General features: G+C 36.9%; 3 long non-coding RNA genes across 3 annotated transcripts; 2 read left to right on the plus strand and 1 right to left on the minus strand.

The window, feature by feature from the left end:
• Positions 1-439: 439 nt before the first annotated feature.
• Positions 440-4,396, plus strand: LOC135758544 (uncharacterized). Its single transcript, XR_010536503.2, has 3 exons — positions 440-1,478; positions 2,620-2,756; positions 4,260-4,396. It is a non-coding gene; the product is annotated as an uncharacterized lncRNA (long non-coding RNA).
• A 222-nt stretch (positions 4,397-4,618) lies between these two features.
• On the plus strand, positions 4,619-8,455 carry LOC135758543 (uncharacterized). Its single transcript, XR_010536502.1, has 3 exons — positions 4,619-5,643; positions 6,933-6,975; positions 8,283-8,455. It is a non-coding gene; the product is annotated as an uncharacterized lncRNA (long non-coding RNA).
• A 3,281-nt stretch (positions 8,456-11,736) lies between these two features.
• On the minus strand, positions 11,737-15,597 carry LOC135758554 (uncharacterized). The gene is made up of 8 exons (XR_010536521.2): positions 15,369-15,597; positions 15,096-15,255; positions 14,196-14,319; positions 13,184-13,302; positions 13,019-13,110; positions 12,811-12,896; positions 12,464-12,607; positions 11,737-12,023 (listed from the first exon to the last, which is right to left on the minus strand). It is a non-coding gene; the product is annotated as an uncharacterized lncRNA (long non-coding RNA).
• Between the last annotated feature and the right edge of the window lie 4,066 nt (positions 15,598-19,663).

The following is a 19,663-nucleotide window of genomic DNA, read 5'->3' on the forward strand; positions in this document are numbered from 1 at the left end:
CAGGACATAATGTTTAGTTTATTTTATACATAGTATTTATTTATTTGTTTAACCAATGGCTGGGTAAATATTGGACAGAACAAACTGTAGGGTTATAAACAATCATGGGTGAAAACAACCCAGCATTTTAGAGTGTTTAAATTGTCCCACAAAATGGACATTTAAGGCACACTAAAAAATGCATGAGGCACTGAAATTTAAAGATCAGTGCATCTGCAAAACGTGAGAGTTGAAGCTAGAGCTTTCCTGAAACTTTTTGCAATTAATTTAAAGCAATCAATGTCAAGGTAAATTTAACCCATTATGAAATCAGTTCCACTAACATAGGTGTCATGCACTGTCAGAAACAAATGTTTAAAAGCTGTCCCTTGGGGGACCCTTTCAAAAAGTAAAAATTTGTACATAAAGGGTGCATATTAGTACATCACATGTACATTTGCAACCCAGTCTCATGAAAAAACGTACCCTGACTACGTTGGTCCAATTTGCAAAACGTGGAGGGGTTACAATAATGGCCCTAGAATTGTATGACTGTTACATTTTTTTTTCGCCTATTCTTTTAATGGCCCTTGAATTGTATGACTGTTACGTTTTTCTTTCGTCCAAGTCACGTGACTTTCAAGCTACCGGCCGTGAGAACAAAAAACATGGCGGACATTTCTCTCATTTTTAGTGGAAAAATCTATATTGTGAGTTAGTTTCTGCATAAAAATAAGTTTTGATTACATTTCTAGCGAGAAATATATATTTTATTTTCATAATATGCACTCAGTGAATTTACATAATCACTCGCTTGCTCGATGTTACGCAGATTTTTCAGATCTCGCCAGAATAATGTAAAACTGATACGTTTTTGGTTGCTATGGTTGCTGCCAGGGCTCGTCACATGACGTCTTCTACAGACTATAATAAATAAGAATAAATAGGAAGAGGCAACAATAAATGATCTATGCCAGCGCAAGTCAATATTTATCTGGCCAGTCAACTGGTTTTTAATTTTAAAAATCCCTCGCAGTCTGAACTGCAACAGCACGGTCTGCGGTGAGTTAAACAACGTTCAACTGCAGGATCAATAGCATTCAGCGGTGAGTTTAACAACCCTCAAATGCGGTTAAAACAACATTCAGAGGGAAGCTTTATTTAAACCGCGTTCAACTGCAGATAAAACAACATTCAGAGGTGACTTTAACAACGCTCCACGGCGCGTGGGAGTAGCATTTTAAGCGTTTTCTGATCATGTAGGTAAGTGCTTTGATTACCTTTAGACGTGATGCATGCTGGGAGGCAAATATTTTTTTATCAAAGGCTCGTTGATGGTAATAAATATACATATAAATATACATTTTACTATACTACGATTGTGTTCGATTAATTAATGGGTTGTTTAATTATTAATTTGTTTATTTTAAATCCTGTAATTTAACAACTCTGACGTCATCGAATGCGACGATGCCAAGGTCCATTGCGATTTCCACTCGGTAAGTTGATGGAGATGATTCTTACATTTACACAGCAAAGAAATGTTTAATCGTGACAATAAGTTGTGTTTGGAACATTCTAATGTATAAGGTAGCAATCTTAGGATGGTAAATAATATAAGTCATTAAACAAATAACTTTGTTGCACCACATATGCATAGGCTAATAGCAAAAGTAGCTAATTAAACTATTTTTTGTCGCAAATAAGTTGATAATGCAAGATACAGGGAAATGCAAGATTTTCAGTAGCGATATGTTACCTATATTACACTAGCTCGCAACAATTAAGCCTCTTTTAGCCAACATGATCAGATGAAGAACAGTGTTGCCAGATTGGTTTGTTTTCCAGCCCAGTAATTACTTAAAATCCACACAAAATTATACAATAAACTCCCAGAATGATCTATAATAAACAATACAACTTAATTCATAACAGCACTACTTTTGTGGCTTGTCATGTTGTAATATGAAATAATGAATAATTTAAGTGCTCTTTCAGATATTATATAGGAGCCTACGATAGACACTGCGAATGTAAAATTATTTTCCATTTCTGTACTTTCCCTTAAAATAACAAAATTTCACCTGCCCAAGCCCATTTTAATACACATAGTACAACCCAGAACCAACTAAATGGGTGGAAAACATTCTGCCTGACAAGACTGATGAAGAATACTGGTGAAAATGTAATGCTCTTTATCTCCTACAGCACACACACACACACACACACACACACACACACACACTGGGACACACACACACACACACACACTGGGGGAAAGCTGTCCTTAAAAGCAAATGCTGGTCGTATGATCTGTATCCACACATCCATCCAGTAAAACCTTTCATAGAAACTGCCAGTAAACAATAAATACGATAATTGTTTATAAACAAATAATATTATGCTCATAAAAATATGCCGATTTAGCTGTTTTATTTATTCTGCTATATATTATTACAAAAATGTGATTACAGTACAGAATATATATGACATAAACTGATTCACGTTCACAAGGTCACGTTCTTTCTGATCCCATTTTTAAACCCAGTTAGTGTGTAATGTTGCTTTTATAGCATAAATAATACCTGTAAAATGATAAAGCTGAAAGTTCACTGCCAGTCGATTTATTTTCTTTAACAGAATTTGCCTTTGAAAGCCTACAGCGAACGGACGGTTTGGACTTCAGCCCTCTACTTCCTGCTTTAATGATGTCACTAGAACAGTTTTTTGACTAAACTCCACCCACAGGAATACATCAGTGGCCAGCTAAGCTAACGGCAAGCTAATCTGCTATCAAATCACAACACACTAAACAAACTACACAATCACAACACACTAAACAAACTACACAATCACAACACACTAAACAAACTACACAATCAGAACTCGTTACTTATTTCTGAAGGAGGTACTTCACATAACAAGGAAGACTTCAGCCCATTTTTAGGACAGTGAAAACAGCCCTATAGACCCTTTTACTGTTTGTACACAATGATGACGTGGCAGCGTATGCGCGCGCGCATTTAGGCAACGGAAGTATCGTAAGAATCAACAGTGAAGCAACACAAACAGTAAGTTATTTTAAAAAAATAGACTTTATCAACATTTTCAACACAGCTACCAGATCCGTGTACTATAGTGGAGTGGATAAAAGACGTTAGCAGATGGCCAAAAATAAAGTTGCCAGATACATATATACGTATATTAGTATATTATATTTTTGCAACCAAACGCAACAACGGGACATTTTGATGTTGAGAAACCGTTTTAATAAACTTTCTGAGTTGCTACCACGTTAGAACCAATGGGGAATAACACCACTTCTGTTGCCCAAATGCGCGCGCAGGCTATTTGATCACGTGAGCTGTAAAAGGGTCTATAGAGATAAGTAAATTATGTGAAAAATGTTTTTTTGAACGTGAAACATGAACACGTTATATTGCGCACTATAAACACAATCAAAGCTTTAAAAACACAGAAAGAACGGGAGCTTTAATGTTCATAACAGTTCTAATTGTGTTTGTGCGTTCTTTTGTTATGTTTTAAATTAAAAAGCAAATAATTTTAAAATAAGCAAATAATTCCAACTCATATCTCTCATCTTACCTCCTTGGTACCATCTAGTGCGTAAGAAACAATGTAATCATATTTTCATAAAACGAAAACAATATAAAAAATAGTTTAATATGTTTATTATGGTTTGATAAAATAACTTACAATGTGTTGTATGAGAAAGATACTGCTGACTGTCAGACCACATGAAGCATGATGTATCGCCATAAAAACTAAAATTGAATTTTTTATTAAAAATTGTTGTTTAAAAAAATCACACCAGAGGGACAATTTAGACCATTGCCTGAAAAAGTTAAAAACACAAAGTCTTCTTGATATATTCACAAACTCTCGACTGACTATCCCATTGTAAAGATACTGGTATGTCTCTGTGCTTTTATAGTTGCACACTGAAGACACGTCACCCCCGATCAACAACACAAAATCACTGAATATATCTTCATATGATATATCAAAACACTTTAATCCTCACACTGGTTCATACATGGCAGGTGTAGTAAATATTTACAATACTGTTAAAATCATGTTTTATGTGTGCTTCCACGATACTGTTTTCTACCGGCTGGTTATTGAAACGGAGGTCTTGTACAAAGAAGGGAAATACGTCAAATCACTAACGTCCACATTCAAAAATAAGGTGGATACAGTTCAAGACTAATATTTTTTTAATCTTTTATGGTAACACCTCATTTACTTGTTCATTTCAGGTGCGAGCCAAGCCAATTTTATTTATTGGGAAACAGGATAAAAAGGCTTCGAATAAGTGGGTTGCATATATTATTACCCATTGGCACCCCACTCCTGTCACTACAATTTTTTGGAGGAGATGCGGAGGTCTTTATCTTAACAAAAGGTCAGAGTAATGTTTATGTTTAGAGATTTAGGATTTAAAATACATGTATATTCCTTTGTTGATATGTACAGATTTTATGATGAAAGTAAACTTGTATTATAGCAACCTCCACAGGACAGCAGCCTGAGAGCCTTGCCATGGAGCGGCCTGAGAGCCCTGCTGTGAAATGGCCGGAGAACCTCACCAAGAAGTCTGAGGCTATATTTGTACTAAATCTTGTTCTTCTGTCTTCTAGACTCTCTCCAACCTCTCTTGCTCCTGCTACCTCTACTGCTTTAACAACAATTTTCTCTCCACTTTTTTTCCCCACCTTCACTGCCATGCTCTAAGTTTTTGCCACAGAGGAAGATAAAGAAATCTACCTCTTCCCACTATACCACACTTGTCTCTCTTCAATTTGCATCTGTCTCTTCCAGTTCTAAATCTCAGAAGTGGCCACTGGTGAAGAACAGAATGAAGGATAACTTTTCCTGTTACATCTTACTCCACAATTTGCTCCTAGTCAAATATGTCTTCATGTTAATTAAATTCATTTAGCTAACCAGGTATTTGTTAGCCAGTTCACAGTGTTTTAGAGCCCAATGTCCAAGGACTGTGGTCAATGTAAATTCCTGACTTAAAGGGACACTTCACTTTTTTTTGCTAATTTTCCAGCAGTAAGTTTTACCGTTTTAGAATCCATTCAGCTGATCTCTGCGTCTGGCACTACCACTTTTAGCATAGCTTAGCATAATACATTGAATCTGATTAGGCCATTACCATCACGCCAAAAAATTACCAAAGAGTTTCGATATTTTTCCTATTTAAAACTTGACTTGTACTAAGACAGACGGAAAATTTAAAGTTGTGATTTTCTCAGCTGATATTTCTAGGAACTATACTCTTATTCTGTCGTAATAATCAAGGACTTTGCTGTCGTAACATGGCTGCAGAAGGCATAATGATATAACGCAGTGCCCGAAAATAGTCCCCTTAGTATCTTTCAATAGCAGGGGCAATTTTCGGGCACTGCGTAATATCATTTTGGTTGATTGACAAAAACAAGCACAAATTTGTTTGACACTAATGGAAAGGACTGCATATCACTTCACATAAATATGGACTCATGTGATTCACCTACAAAGCATGGCATTCATGGCTTAATAAACTTTTTGTCTTTTCATCATTTCAGGTTGCTGAAAATGTAGTTGGCAGAAGGTTTCCTTTTCGATAAAATAACTGGGGAACAGATAAATGAGGTAAAATGTTATTTACTAAGATGAGTGCTTGTCTTAGTGACTGATTCGGACCTTTCAAAGATAATATCCAGTAATTCAACAGGTAAATAATTATTAATTGTGTTTTGTTTGTGTGTGTCTGTGTCTGTGTGTGTGTGTGTGTGTGCGTTAGGGGTGGCACGGTCCATGAAAAAAATCCGAACCGTTCGGTTCGCTTGTCTCGGTTCGGAGCGCGTGTGTACCGCACGGTTCAACGGTTCATGGCATGCGCAATGTAGTCTCATGCCCTGTATGTGACCTCAGACAGCGTGTTTCCCTTTCGCGCGAAAGAAGAGGTGACTGGTTTGGAGTATAAGTACTGCGGGTTATGTTACGTGTAGAAATGGCAAGTGGGAGAGAAAAGGAAGTCTGCCCGCAGTTGGAGGATGCGCCAGCGTCGTAAAAGTTTGGTGTGTGGAAACATATTTTTATTTCATGTTACTTATGATGACAGCGGAAATAAAACAACAGATTGAACTGCAGTCTATGGGTTGAATATGCTCCAACAGCCACAGGAGATCGCCTTCTCTCCGAACATTTATCTGAGGTACTGAACACAATGTTTTACGTCTTTTCATATTCAGCGCTATTTTTAGCCTTTCATTGATAAAATTAAAGCGGCTGATTTCCGCGTAGTTTCATTTTGCTAGCGTGTGAAAGTTGCGCGATCTTATTTCAGAAATTGCCCCTCAAAGTAATCAGAAGTGGTCAAAAGTGGACAAAAGAGACTTAAAGAGATTTTAATATTACAGGTGCAAAGGTTATGTTTCTCTCTCGTCCACATAAACTCTCAGTATTAAAGCAGCCTCTCAGTGATAAATCTAAGAGCTACACTGAAGTTGGCATTTTAATAAATGCAAGTTATCTTTGTGTGCTAAAAATGCACATAAAGTTTATGTAGATGGCAATACACATTCTCCTTTTTGCCAATTAAATGAAAAGCATGTTGAAATCATCAATGTCTTCTCTCTTGCTCTATCCTTAATCTCACCTGGCTTTCCTCAGAGATGGTCCAATGTGCTTAAAGTCAAATTCAGTTTGTGCATGATTACATGATATAACTTTTTTAATGATGTATCCTAAATTATGGATAATTAATACATTAATAAGATAATACATTTCTGGAGTGTTAAAAATTTAAAGAAAAAATAACAACAAGAACCGTACTGAACCGTGAACCGTGACCATAGAACCGTGATACGAACCGAACCGAGGGTTTTGTGAACCGTGCCACCCCTAGTGTGCGTGTGTCTGTGTGTGTGTTTGTGTAGAGGAAAGCCGAATTGAAAGTTCACTGGTTACGTGCTCTGTGTGGTAAGTCATATTTTATTACCTTATTATGTTTATTCCATTGAAATGCAAATAGTCCATTCCATAACCAATACAATGTAGGCAGTGATGTCTGTTAGATAAAGTTCCCTGGACATGTTGATCCTGACAGCAAAAATAAATAGTATTTAAAGAGTTAGTCTGGATTTAAACAGAGGGTGATCCTGAATGTGGAATGGGAGATGATCTATCTAATCTGTATGTAGAATAATCTATTAACATCTTGGAATTTTGTGAAGTGGATACAGTCAGGGTTCCCACGGAGCATGGAATTTCTGGAATATCATGGAATTTTAAAGGTCTTTTACAGACATTAATAGTCAATCATGGAATATCAGGGATTTTTGTTTGTTGCTTTAAGGTTTAGTTTCCATTTATGAACAGTTATTCAGCCTGTTAACTTGTATTACAATAGTAGGAGTGATTTGTGCACAAACAAATAAAAATGTTAGCATCTGAAACACTAAGCATGTGATAATTTAGTACTATTTCTGATAGGAGATCTGGTTTTACTTATGCTGGAAATGTGATTTAATAAAACGGTTGTATATTACATATTGTAACAATACATCCATTAAGAGTCAAATTAATAACATTTCATCTTATTTTGGGATTTTGTTTTACCAATAATTAATACCTCTGTTTTGTCAGAATGCATCATGTTAGGATGATGCTGGAATTTGGTCTAGTAGTGTCTTGCAGTATTACTGTAATAATAAATGTGAGGAAGAGGAGAGCAATGATGAGTGGAAGTGATGCAGACACTATCCTTATCTAACGTGCCAGATCTGGAACACATTAAAACATGCAGAAATTGTTTACCTTATTCCGCTTATATAAAATAGCTTAGTTACCTTAACAAATAGGAGAATATCCTTAACTCACTAATGACAACTTAATAATTCATTTTAATAAATACATTTTGAAATCACTACATTTGAAGGTACATCCCTTCTGGAAAAACCAGCACACAAGCCAGATGGGAAAGTTGTGTTTTGGTGCTGGTTTGCTGGTGACTACCAGCATAGACCAGCATAATTCCCATGCTGGTTTGGTGCTGGTTTAGTGGTGATCAGCATACCAGCATGGACCGGCATGGGAATTATGCTGGTGTATGCTGTTTTTTTCAGCAGGGATGGCTTTCAATATACAGGAACTGTATGGATATTTATTTTAAAGTACTATTTTAACTACAGTCACCAGAAAATGTTGAGAAAAATATGCCAGCTAAGTACAAGTACCTCACATTTGTACTATGTGTTCTAATGACATTATCTGCACTTATATTACAGTGGAAAAACTTGGGATGACACATAGGAGCCTGCCAGCGAATTCCAACACAAGTCCCCACATCCCAACCAGTTTTCAGCATGACAGCCTACACCTTTACATTATCAAGCACCCTTCAACTGTTTAATTTTGAGTGTCTTTGCTTGCTGTTCTTTATTAAAGTTTTTGCACAGTACCCAGTCTCTTTTAGTTTTTTTTTTCTTGAATTTTGTCTTTTTGAAAACTCTGTATTTGTCATGAACTAAACAGCAGACAAGAAGTGTCCCATGCAAGATCATAATGTAAAGATTTGTTTGTCATAATTAAATTCCCAAAGGCATTATAATTAAAGATTTTTGAAGCACAGCATGGGTAGTACAGTTTAGGTAAGTCTACTTTAACTATTTGTGTGGTATGCCAGCCATGAATAAGTACCAAAAATTCTCCCAAAGCTACTTAAATCTCACTTAAATTTTGTAGTCCTGATTGAAATGTTCAATTACAATATTAAATAAGAGTTACTTTGACATTTATAATTGTTATTAACAAATTGTAATTTACTTACATTTATTCAGAGTAAAACAATAAAAATTTAGTCATTCTAAATTTAAAACAGTAATTCAAATATATTTTATTTTTGGATATTTCTTTAAAGGACATAAAATATATTTTTTGGTAGCCCGCATGCTGCAATAACTTTATTTTATTTTGCAAGCAAAAATGAAACATTTTGAAATATTGTAGCCTATTATTTATTTCACATACAGTAGGCTATACATCTGGAACAAGTATATAATATTAGTAACCTTCAGGTTTATACTATTGAAACCAATAGGTATTTGCTTAGATAACTGAGAAAACCTTTTTTCCTGTTTCATTTAAGTGTGTGTTTCTGCGTGTGTAATAAACATTATAATCGTACCTACAGCGATTTACAGCGGTGCTGATAATTTACATTCAGGAAGAACGTGCACGTGATTACCATTTATAGACGTGTGACGTTTCCTTGGCGTTAAGCTTTGGTTGGACTAACTTTAATTAAAAAATAATAAGTGATCCGTTTTGCAAACTATGTTTTGCTGTTGTTATGACGTTAGTAATACTGTCAGTAATTGTAAGGTATTGCTATGTTAAAAGAAATTACCCGATTATCGAGATGCTAACCCTATGGTATAACTACACTCTTCAATGAACTACAATTTACAACGCCATGTTTTCCCGTCCCATCGATAGAATGACAATGGCTTATGGGCAATGTAGTTTAAAAACGTTTAGTATTAGAATTAAATAAATACAATCTTTAATGAACAAAATGGCATGTAAATATGTTCATTGTACAAACCTCTATAACATATTTAAGAGTTAGAATGAAATATTGTATTTTATTGTGATTACTTTTTATAATGCTTTTTAACAGCTTTCCATGCATGTCACAAATCTCTGTCCAACATTATTTAGTAAACATATCATATCATAAATAGCTGTCCTAACAATTTTCTCTTTAATAAACTAATCAGACTTTGGTTTAAAGCCATTTGAAATGTGCATTATTTTTGCATTTCCATGGGCTGTTACTGGGCCCCTACATAGATGTACCCTCTTCATCATGGATAACAATCTGTGCTGAGTGACATTTTTATCTGAACAATATTCTTATTTCCCACCTTTTCCAAATTCATTGTGTTAGGTTTTGTTGATATTATGAGAAAATCAGAATACAGAAATACAGTAACAAATTTAACAGATAAGTCAGGCGAGTCATAAAAATCATGCAATGCAAACAATCACAATATAAAAGACAATAATAGAGCATTATTGTCACAAATGTCATAACATAATGTGACTAAGATACTTTTAATAAATTACACAGAAAAATTGTTGTATCATAACTGTATCATAATGATTTTCAGGATTAAATTTTTATACAGCACACTACAGTTCAACTAAACTGTACTATTTTATTCTCAGCCACCAGCTGATGTTCAAACATCCAATTTCTCCCTGTCAATCATTCTTTGATTATTATTACTCATCCAAGATTATTTGTTGGTGTAGTTGAGGTGATTAGCTGAGGTTGTGTAAATATTAGTTGCCAATCAAATAGTTTATTCTATAGTTTATCGTTTTGCTTATAACAATATTAGTTCATTTTTTTCTATCTAAATGACAATGGAATAAAAATAGAAGGTCGGATGAGAAGAAATACCTCAAATCTCTACTACAATACAGTGGATGTTTGTTGGAGTTGTGCACTTTGACTTTGGCTCTATCATTCAAAAGATATTTAAGATAGATTAATACTTTTTTTTACACAATCAACACACACCTCTCTGCTACAAATGAACACTTATAGTTTGTTTATGTGACCCACCGTTATTGTACAATTACACCGAAAGTTACTGGAGTGCAAACATTACAACTTACCTCATAGGTGGGGTTCATTGTAACAAAAAGAGGGTTTGAAAATTTGGTTAAAAGACAAATAATTCAGTTCAATTCAGTCTATATAATAAAGGTGGATGTTCATATCTGCCTATAATAGATGAATGTGTGAATGTCTATCCCAGTGGTTCTCAAACTGGGGGCCGGGAGATGGTGCCAGGGGGGGCCCAGTTTTATGACATTTTATAAAATACATTCATTTATCATGAATTCTGTGTAATTAAACCTAAAAAAATAATAAGCCAACTAACCAACAGCACTACTAGGTATTATTTAATATGTTTTGTTTAATTAAAATAATACATTTTAGAACTGTTTTTGTCATAAAAAATTCTGGGGGGCCGCAAAAGAATGCACTGTACACAAGAGGGGCCGCACACTGAAAAAGTTTGAGAACCACTGGTCTATCCATCCTTCATCTAACATCCTTGCATTATGCATCAATGCATATAAATAGATTTTTATAGGGCCGCACAATTAAGACAAAAAAAATCATAATTGTGATTTATTTTCCCTGATATTGTATTATCATTTTAGTATTTACACTGTTTTCATTTCACTATCATTGTCTACCCGACTGTGTTACAACTAACCCCGCTGTGTAAAAATTATTTCAATCCCAGCTATCAGCTATATGCTGACATGTTTCAAAAACCTGTTATGTTTAAGGTAACAAGACAGTGATCAAAATAATGCAAGGTTGGATTTGGTGACTTACACACCCAACTCAAAAATAGAAAAAAACATTAGACAAAGAAATTTACTTCCATGCCTCTAAAACACTCTCTGTTCAATATCTTAACCAAAACACATTACACAAATTCATCTTCGACAGTCAGAAAAAAGACCAAAAGCACAGATTGCTTGGCCCTGTATAAAAAACATGTAACCGTCTTACAATCAACCCCATGTTTATTTGTGCCCCGCTCACCCCTACTTTAATTATTCACTTTATTTCCACCACTGAGTAGTTGTAGAAGCATATTGTACATGTATACAGTATGTGTATTATGTGAATAAAGAGGCTACATAAGGTTATGAAAAGTAGATTTTATTAAATGCTTTATATTGACAGTTAGAAGTCTTTGTCCAGAATGATGGAAGGTGACAGTCTTGTGGATTACAGACCATCATCAGAAATGTCAAAGTCACTGTCGTACTCATCAGGTGAAGCACTGTACAAGAAGTTGATGTTCTCTGCTCCAGACAAAACTTGTAGGTAACAGTCTATTGCTTGCAAATTTTTCTGATTTTATGTTGCTCTCTGAGAATGGTGCTCAGCAGACCTTTTAGACCCTCTTCACTTAGGCCACATGGTGAATCTTAAAAGAGGAACACAATAACTTTAATTAGAAACTTAATAAACAGACAGTATATTTATTAGAGCAGCCCCTATAAGTCAACAAAATGTTTGCTGGTCAGAAGAGTCATAGTCTGGCAAATTTTGATTGGTGGCTGCACAAAAAGTCTATAGGATGTGGTGACAATCCGACGGACCACACGGCTGGTCCCTATGGTTATTAGAAAGTAGTTATATATTTCAGGAAGAAAAAAGTGCAATGACTTGTTGACCTACAGCCACTTATGGTTTAATAAAATGTGTTTTCATTACTACTTGTTACTTCAATGATTAGAGAGGATATGTCCTATATGTAGTTATGTGAATGTGCACTTTAGCAGATTTAAGTTAATAGGTTATACTCTTACTAAAAACAAAATAAAAATATCCATTGCCATTATGCCATATATTACAAATACATACTTTCCATTGTCTCATTAGAAAACAAGCAGGACAGCTCTCTGATGGCATCAGCACAAGCTTAGAGATTTCCAATGATGGTCCATCTCTGCAACAAGCATCTTCTGCTCCTAAGTCAGCTTGGAGACTTCAGGAGATGTACAGAGTCTGGAATGCAATAATGAAAAAAGTCTTAAGTCATATGTATTAAAAGTCAACCTTCAAATAATCTCTGAACTTGTATAGGGATACAGACTAATATTTGAAGCATTTTGGAAATTGTGTCCTTTTTCATAAAATTTGTCAAATGCATTCATAATAAAACAAATTATTATTTCATCACAATCTGCCCATTCCTTTATATCACTGACCTAGCCTTCCAATTAGCTTTCTGTCACTGCCAATTGGGCTTTCATGGACTCTAGGTTTTCTAACTGGCTTTCCAGAGCTTTTTGGTCTACAATGACAAATAATCACAGATAACAAGAAACAAAAAACAAATGTTGTTTAATGCACTTCTTCAAACATTGCTCAGACACATTTCAAAACATCTAAAACAAATTCTACTGATTTCATTACTTTCTGATATCGACGAGTAATTGAGATGGCTAAATTGTTAAACTTTTGCTGATTCCAGCGCATGGCCATGAGAGGCAGATTGTCTGCGCGTCCTGCGAACACAGAAAATGTGTCAGATATCAACATATTTATTATATGATTATATAACTAGTGCAGTTGTCTTACCTGCTTTTCACAATTGTTTTGTAGTCACTGCAATCCTAGAGAGGAAGGTACTGCACTGTCCCACCTCCTCTCCTAGTGTTAATACAGCAACATCCTGCATTTGCCCCACTCCATTTCACCTAGTTAAAGAAAAAAAATATACATAGATGTTCACTTTATTTTCTATCACATAGCAACTTTTCCATACCTCACATTTAAAATTATGGGCTTTGGCATGAAAAACTGAAAGGAATGGGTTCATGTTAAAGGAACACGACAACTTTTTGTGACTTTAGCTTATTCACTGTATCCCCAGAGTTAGATAAATCCATATAAACCTTTTTCATCTCTGTGCGTGCCGTAACTTTGTCTGACGCACCCACCGCTAGCCTAGCTTAGCACAAAGACTGGAAGTAAATGGCTCCAACTAGCATACTGCTCTCAATTTGTATAGTTTATGTATATATATATGTATGTGTGTATGTGTATGTATATGTGTATGTGTGTGTATGTGTATGTGTGTGTATGTGCGTGCGTGCGTGCGCGTGTGCGTGCGTGCGCGTATATATATATATATATAAGCACTGCTACTTGGGCAGAATAATTTGCTCGCAGCACCTGAGAATGGTGAGGAGAAGAGAGTTAGCTAATCACTCCGCCCAAGTAGCAGTGCTTTGCCTTCTTAGAATTTTGTTCACAGTATATATACGATTAAAAGATGATTATGTCTCATATGACCTTGTTATTTGTACACGATGTGACGATACAAATCACAACATGGCGTTATTTTGTCACTTATTGGGAGCAGTATGCTAGCTGGAGCTATTTACTTCCAGTCTTTGTGCTAAGCTAGGCTAGCAGTGGGTGTGTCAGACAGAGTTATGGCATGCACAGAGATGAAAAAGGTATGTATGGACTTATCTAACTCTGGGGGTTATCTAACTCTCTAAAGTCCCAAGAAGTCGGCGTGTTCCTTTAAGAAGGTGCTGGAGCTCTGGACAGCTTTTCACAACTATTGAAGGCCAATATTTACAGGTTACATCCTGTTTTCTGGCAAGCTTTTCGTTGTGGTTGTGTTGTGAATGTAGTCCACAAATCTGGTAACATCTTTATCCTTGGCTATAAAGACACCTTCAAAGATGGCCGGTTCCTCAGATCTAAAAATGGGGCAAAACAATTTATGATAACTTATTGTGTAGGTTTACTTGATGCACAAGATTTAAGTTTCTAGATAACACTTTACAGTAAGGTTGTATTTGTTAACAATTAGTTAATGCATTAGCTAACATGAACTAACAATAAACAATATTTCTACAGCATTAATTAATTTTAGTTCATGTTAATTTCTGCATTTACAAATACATTTATAAAATCAAATGTTGTACATTTTAAGTCATACACCATGAGCTAACATTAATTACTGTAATGACATAAAATAACATTAACAAGAATTAAAACATGTTGGAAAACGATATTGTTAATTGTTTGTTCAAGTTAGTTAATGCGTTTACTAATACATTATTGTAAAGCGTTTAGTGCTGCTTTGCAGAAGAAAAGTGTGTGTACTGTGTATAATAATTATGTATATATAAATACACACACATACATGTATAGTTTTAAGAAAAAAAATATATTTATATAAGAATTATATATATATATATATATATATATATATATATATATATATATATATATATATATATATATATATATATATAAATTATATATAAATATAAACATATATATGCACATGCAAATGTTTCTAAATTATATACGTGTTTGTTTATTATTATTATACACAGTACACCCACATAATATCATGTAAACAAACTTTTATTCTGCAAATGATTAGTCGCGACTAATCGTGAGGCAGCACTAAAAGTGTTACCATTTTCTTTTTAATACAAACACTGTGAAAAAAAGTTTGGAGTACCTAGCAGTATTCTTGAAATGATCTACTGAACTGCAAGCATCTCTGGGGTGCATGCAGGGCAGATGAAAGGCTCTTCCTTGCAAATATTGTCCACCTTGAATCGCACAGCCTCCCACTCAAAAAAACTTTTCTGAAAACTGTCTGCTGAGATCTTGCCAGTCTATTAAAAATAAGGAAATCAACAGCTAATAATGTGCAACAAATACATTAGCACCAAGCAGCTTTCAACCCACAATTCAAATATATTATCAATACTGTAGGATAAATACTCACACGACCAAAGCAGACAGTTCGCTGATCCAGCATTCTTAAAAAATGCTTGACAGGACAGTCCTGGTGCCGCCATCTTCATCTCTTGAAATGAAAACAAGATATCTATGGCATAAATTGTGGTGAATTGAAGGGTTGCAGGCCAGTACCCACTTCTGTTTAAGTCTCCCACTGCACATTCCCTGTAAAATAAACCTTAATTAGATTCATTAGTGTTTGATTTCTTTGTACAATTTATACATTTCTTTCTACTTTTCATACATATATACAAAATTCCAACTTGTCCCAAGGCTAGTGGCACAGTCTGGTTACCAGTTTGAAATGGTGCAAGCTCTCTGTTTAAAGGTCCCATTTTTCCTGTTTTGAAAGGGGAATCCTGTTAAAGGAAACATATCGCTTGGCATTGAACTTTAAGCTTTATAATTCTGAAGGTATTGTTTATGCACTAACAGCAACCTTACACAAAAAACATTATAGCTAAAGAGAAAAACTACAACACTTTAATTTCCCAAACCCTAATGTTAACAGTCCAGTTACTGGATGGTTATCTATGTCATGCAGATGATGACAGCAAATAAGAATGCTTTAATAAAACAGATTATAAAGAAACAAACTGATTGGCCATTGACATTATCCTTAGAAGTAGAATCCATTAATTTTATACACCTGTAAGTCCTAAACAGTGTAGATACTAAAATATATATTTTAAAATATAAACAATACTGACCTTTCTTTGGTTGATTCCTGCTTGACCTTGGCCTTGCATAGACAATATTTACATCAGTGTCTCTTTGTCTCCAATGCACCCTCGGCTCAGGTGTCTTCTCTGGTGGTGGTGCTGCTGCCTCCTCTTCTTACAGATCACCAAGTGTGTGTGTGTGTGTGTGTGTGTGTGTGTGTGTGTGTGTGTTTGTGATGGGGGCATAAAGAGTTGAAGGACCTAAACAGAAAAGAAATAAATAACACACCTATATATAAACACACACATATATGTATGCACACACACACACACAAATTTAAGCTCAAATCTATGTGATATTGATTTTGTACAGTTAAATGTTTATAATTTATACTGATCGTGTTGGCTGAAATTGGCTTTAATTACTTTATATTAAAACATGATGAGCCACAATAATGGTGCTGTTATGAATTAAGTTGTATTGTTTATTATAGATCATTCTGGGAGTTTATTGTATAATTTTGTGTGGATTTTAAGTAATTACTGGGCTGGAAAACAAACCAATCTGGCAACACTGTTCTTCATCTGATCATGTTGGCTAAAAGAGGCTTAATTGTTGCGAGCTAGTGTAATATAGGTAACATATCGCTACTGAAAATCTTGCATTTCCCTGTATCTTGCATTATCAACTTATTTGCGACAAAAAATAGTTTAATTAGCTACTTTTGCTATTAGCCTATGCATATGTGGTGCAACAAAGTTATTTGTTTAATGACTTATATTATTTACCATCCTAAGATTGCTACCTTATACATTAGAATGTTCCAAACACAACTTATTGTCACGATTAAACATTTCGTAAGTTATGAATATAACTATGGATCTGTGAGACCGAAGGATGACCGTCACTACGGTCCAATAGGATGATAACCTTCGTTCCGCCTTCTCTCGAGACCTTATGTAAACAAAGTCATGCCCATGACCCCGGAAGCGGAACGTCACGCGCTATAAAAGGCGCATTAAACTTCCGGCTCGTTCTCTTACCTTGAACGCCCAGTATTCCGAGCGACAGGGATAGTGACGGTCATCCTTCGGTCTCACAGATCCATAGTTATATTCATAACTTACGATCTGTTTCGACCTCACTCTGACCGTCACTACGGTCCAATAGGATGACTCATGTCAACAGGGTCGCGAGGAACTACAGACTCCGAATTATTCAAACCTCGCTGGGCAACAGACATCAAAACTGCAGTGCTGACAGGCGTATTGGCAGTTACGTCAACTCTGTAAAATTTTGCAAATGTACATGGTGTAGACCATGATGCTGCAGCACAAATCTCCCCCACCGGAACTCCTTTAAGTGCAGCCCATGAGGTAGCTACACTTCTGGTTGAGTGGGCTCGTGTTCCCATAGGGACTGGTAACCCCTTCCCCTTATAAGCCTGGGAAATAACCTTAACCAACCAATGTGACAAACGTTGCTTAGAAAGTGGCAACCCCAATCTAGCCTTTCCATAGCAAACAAAAAGTTGAGAATGAGACTTCCTCAGGGTCTGAGTAAATTTTACATAAGAGCGCAATGCCCTTACTGGACACAGGGTGAGCAAATTCTGCTGATCTGCCTGTGAAGGGGGTTGAAATTGAACTACCTCCAGAACCTGATTCCTGAACTGAGGATTAAGTACTTTAGGTAAAAAGGCCGGGTTGGGCCAGAGCGTCACCCCTGAGCCATCCGGCCGCCAGCGTAAACAGTCATCACTAATAGATAGCGCACACAATTCTCCTACCCTTTTAGCGGAGCATATAGCCAAAAGAAAAGCGGTCTTGAGAGACAAAGCTTCTAAATCTGTATCAGTCATAGGCTCGTATGGGGGCCTAGTGAGAGAGTCTAGTACAAAAGGCAAATCCCAATTGGGTACCCGCAAAGAGCGGTTTGGACATAAGCGACGAGCTCCCTTCAGGAACTGACCTACCAAGGGATGTCGGCCTATTGGTTGGCCATCCACTCCCCCATGAGATGCTGAAATAGATGAAGCATAAACCCTGATTGTACTGGCTGCTTTGCCTTGATCCAGTTGAGCCTGTAGGAATCTAAGGACAAGTGGCACAGAGCAAGTTACTGGGTCAACATTTATGCCTACACACCATTCAGAAAAAATTCTCCACCTTATGGAGTAATTAGCCCGAGTAGATGGAGCTCTGGCATTATTCAGTGTCTCGCGTACCGTTTCATCTAGTGGTTGAGTGATGGACTCTGCAGAGGCCATACCCATAATTGTAGTGCCATCGGGTTTGGATGCCAAATCTGCCTGTCTATTTGGGATAGGAGATCCGCCCGTGATGGGAGTTGCCACGGGGAACCTTGAATCAGCTGAACTAGGTCTGGGAACCATGGTCTTCCCGGCCACCGTGGAGCAACTAGTAAAACTGTGCAATGACTCTCCCTGATCCTCTGGAGGACTTGGCAAATCAGAGGAAAGGGGGGAAAAGCATATAATAAGCCTGTCGGCCACTCTTGTGATAGTGCATCCAGGCCTAAACTGCCCTCTTGTACCGTGAGGGAGTACCATCCCTGGCAATGGGTTGTCTCCCTGGAGGCAAAGAGATCTATGTGAGCTGTCCCATATCGGGTCCAAATTTGGGCTATTACCTCCGTGTTCAACCGCCACTCTCCTGGGAGAGGCCCTGTTCTGGACAGAATGTCGGCTGCTCTGTTTGTCACACCCGGGATGTGTATTGCTCTCAGTGAGGACAGCTGCGGCCATGACCATGTCAGTAGGTTCGTTGCTACCTGGAGACAACGTAGTGACCTTGTCCCTCCTTGGTGATTTATGTGGTAAACTACTGAGGTGCTGTCCGTTCTCACTAGCACATGCTTGTAGCGTAGAAATGGTAACAGACCCTGAAGAGCGAGGTGAACAGCTCTCAGTTCGAGCACATTTATGTGTTCTGATGACCAAGGGTGATCCCATTTGCCCCTTACTGACCTGCCTTCCCAAACAGCTCCCCAACCTGTCAGTGATGCATCTGTTGTCACCACTGATCTTCTGTGAGGAAGATTGCCCAGTGGGGTTCCCCTGCAGAGAAAGTCCTTGTCCCTCCAATGAAGTAAGGCCCGCATGCAGGCCTTTGTCACCCGCAGCCTCCTTCTTCTGTCCTTCTTTGGATGAAGATGAAAAGAATTCAACCATCTCTGTATCAGGCGTGTCCTTAGTAGGCCTAAGGGAATCACCACTGATGCTGCCGCCAACAGTCCTACAAGCTTCTGAACTCTGTGAGCGGTTACAAGCTTCCCTTTCCGGAAGTGACGTAACGCTTTCTGTAGGCTGTCTATTCTCTGGGGAGTGAGACATGCTTTCATTGTTATGGAGTTGAAATATAGCCCTAGGAATTTCACCTGCTGCTGAGGCTGGAGACTGCTCTTTTCCCAGTTCACTGTGAACCCCAGGAACTGAATGTGAGCTAGTACCTCCTCTGTGTTCCTGATCCCCTGCTCTCGAGAAGGAGCACAAATTAACCAATCGTCCAGATATGGCAGGATTTTGATACCGCGCAGCTGAAGGGGGGCTAGGGCGGCTGAGATCACCCGAGTAAAGACTCTTGGTGCCAAAGACAG

Source organism: Paramisgurnus dabryanus, chromosome 15 (assembly GCF_030506205.2).
Source record: "Paramisgurnus dabryanus chromosome 15, PD_genome_1.1, whole genome shotgun sequence".
In the NCBI taxonomy this organism is placed as follows: domain Eukaryota; kingdom Metazoa; phylum Chordata; class Actinopteri; order Cypriniformes; family Cobitidae; genus Paramisgurnus; species Paramisgurnus dabryanus.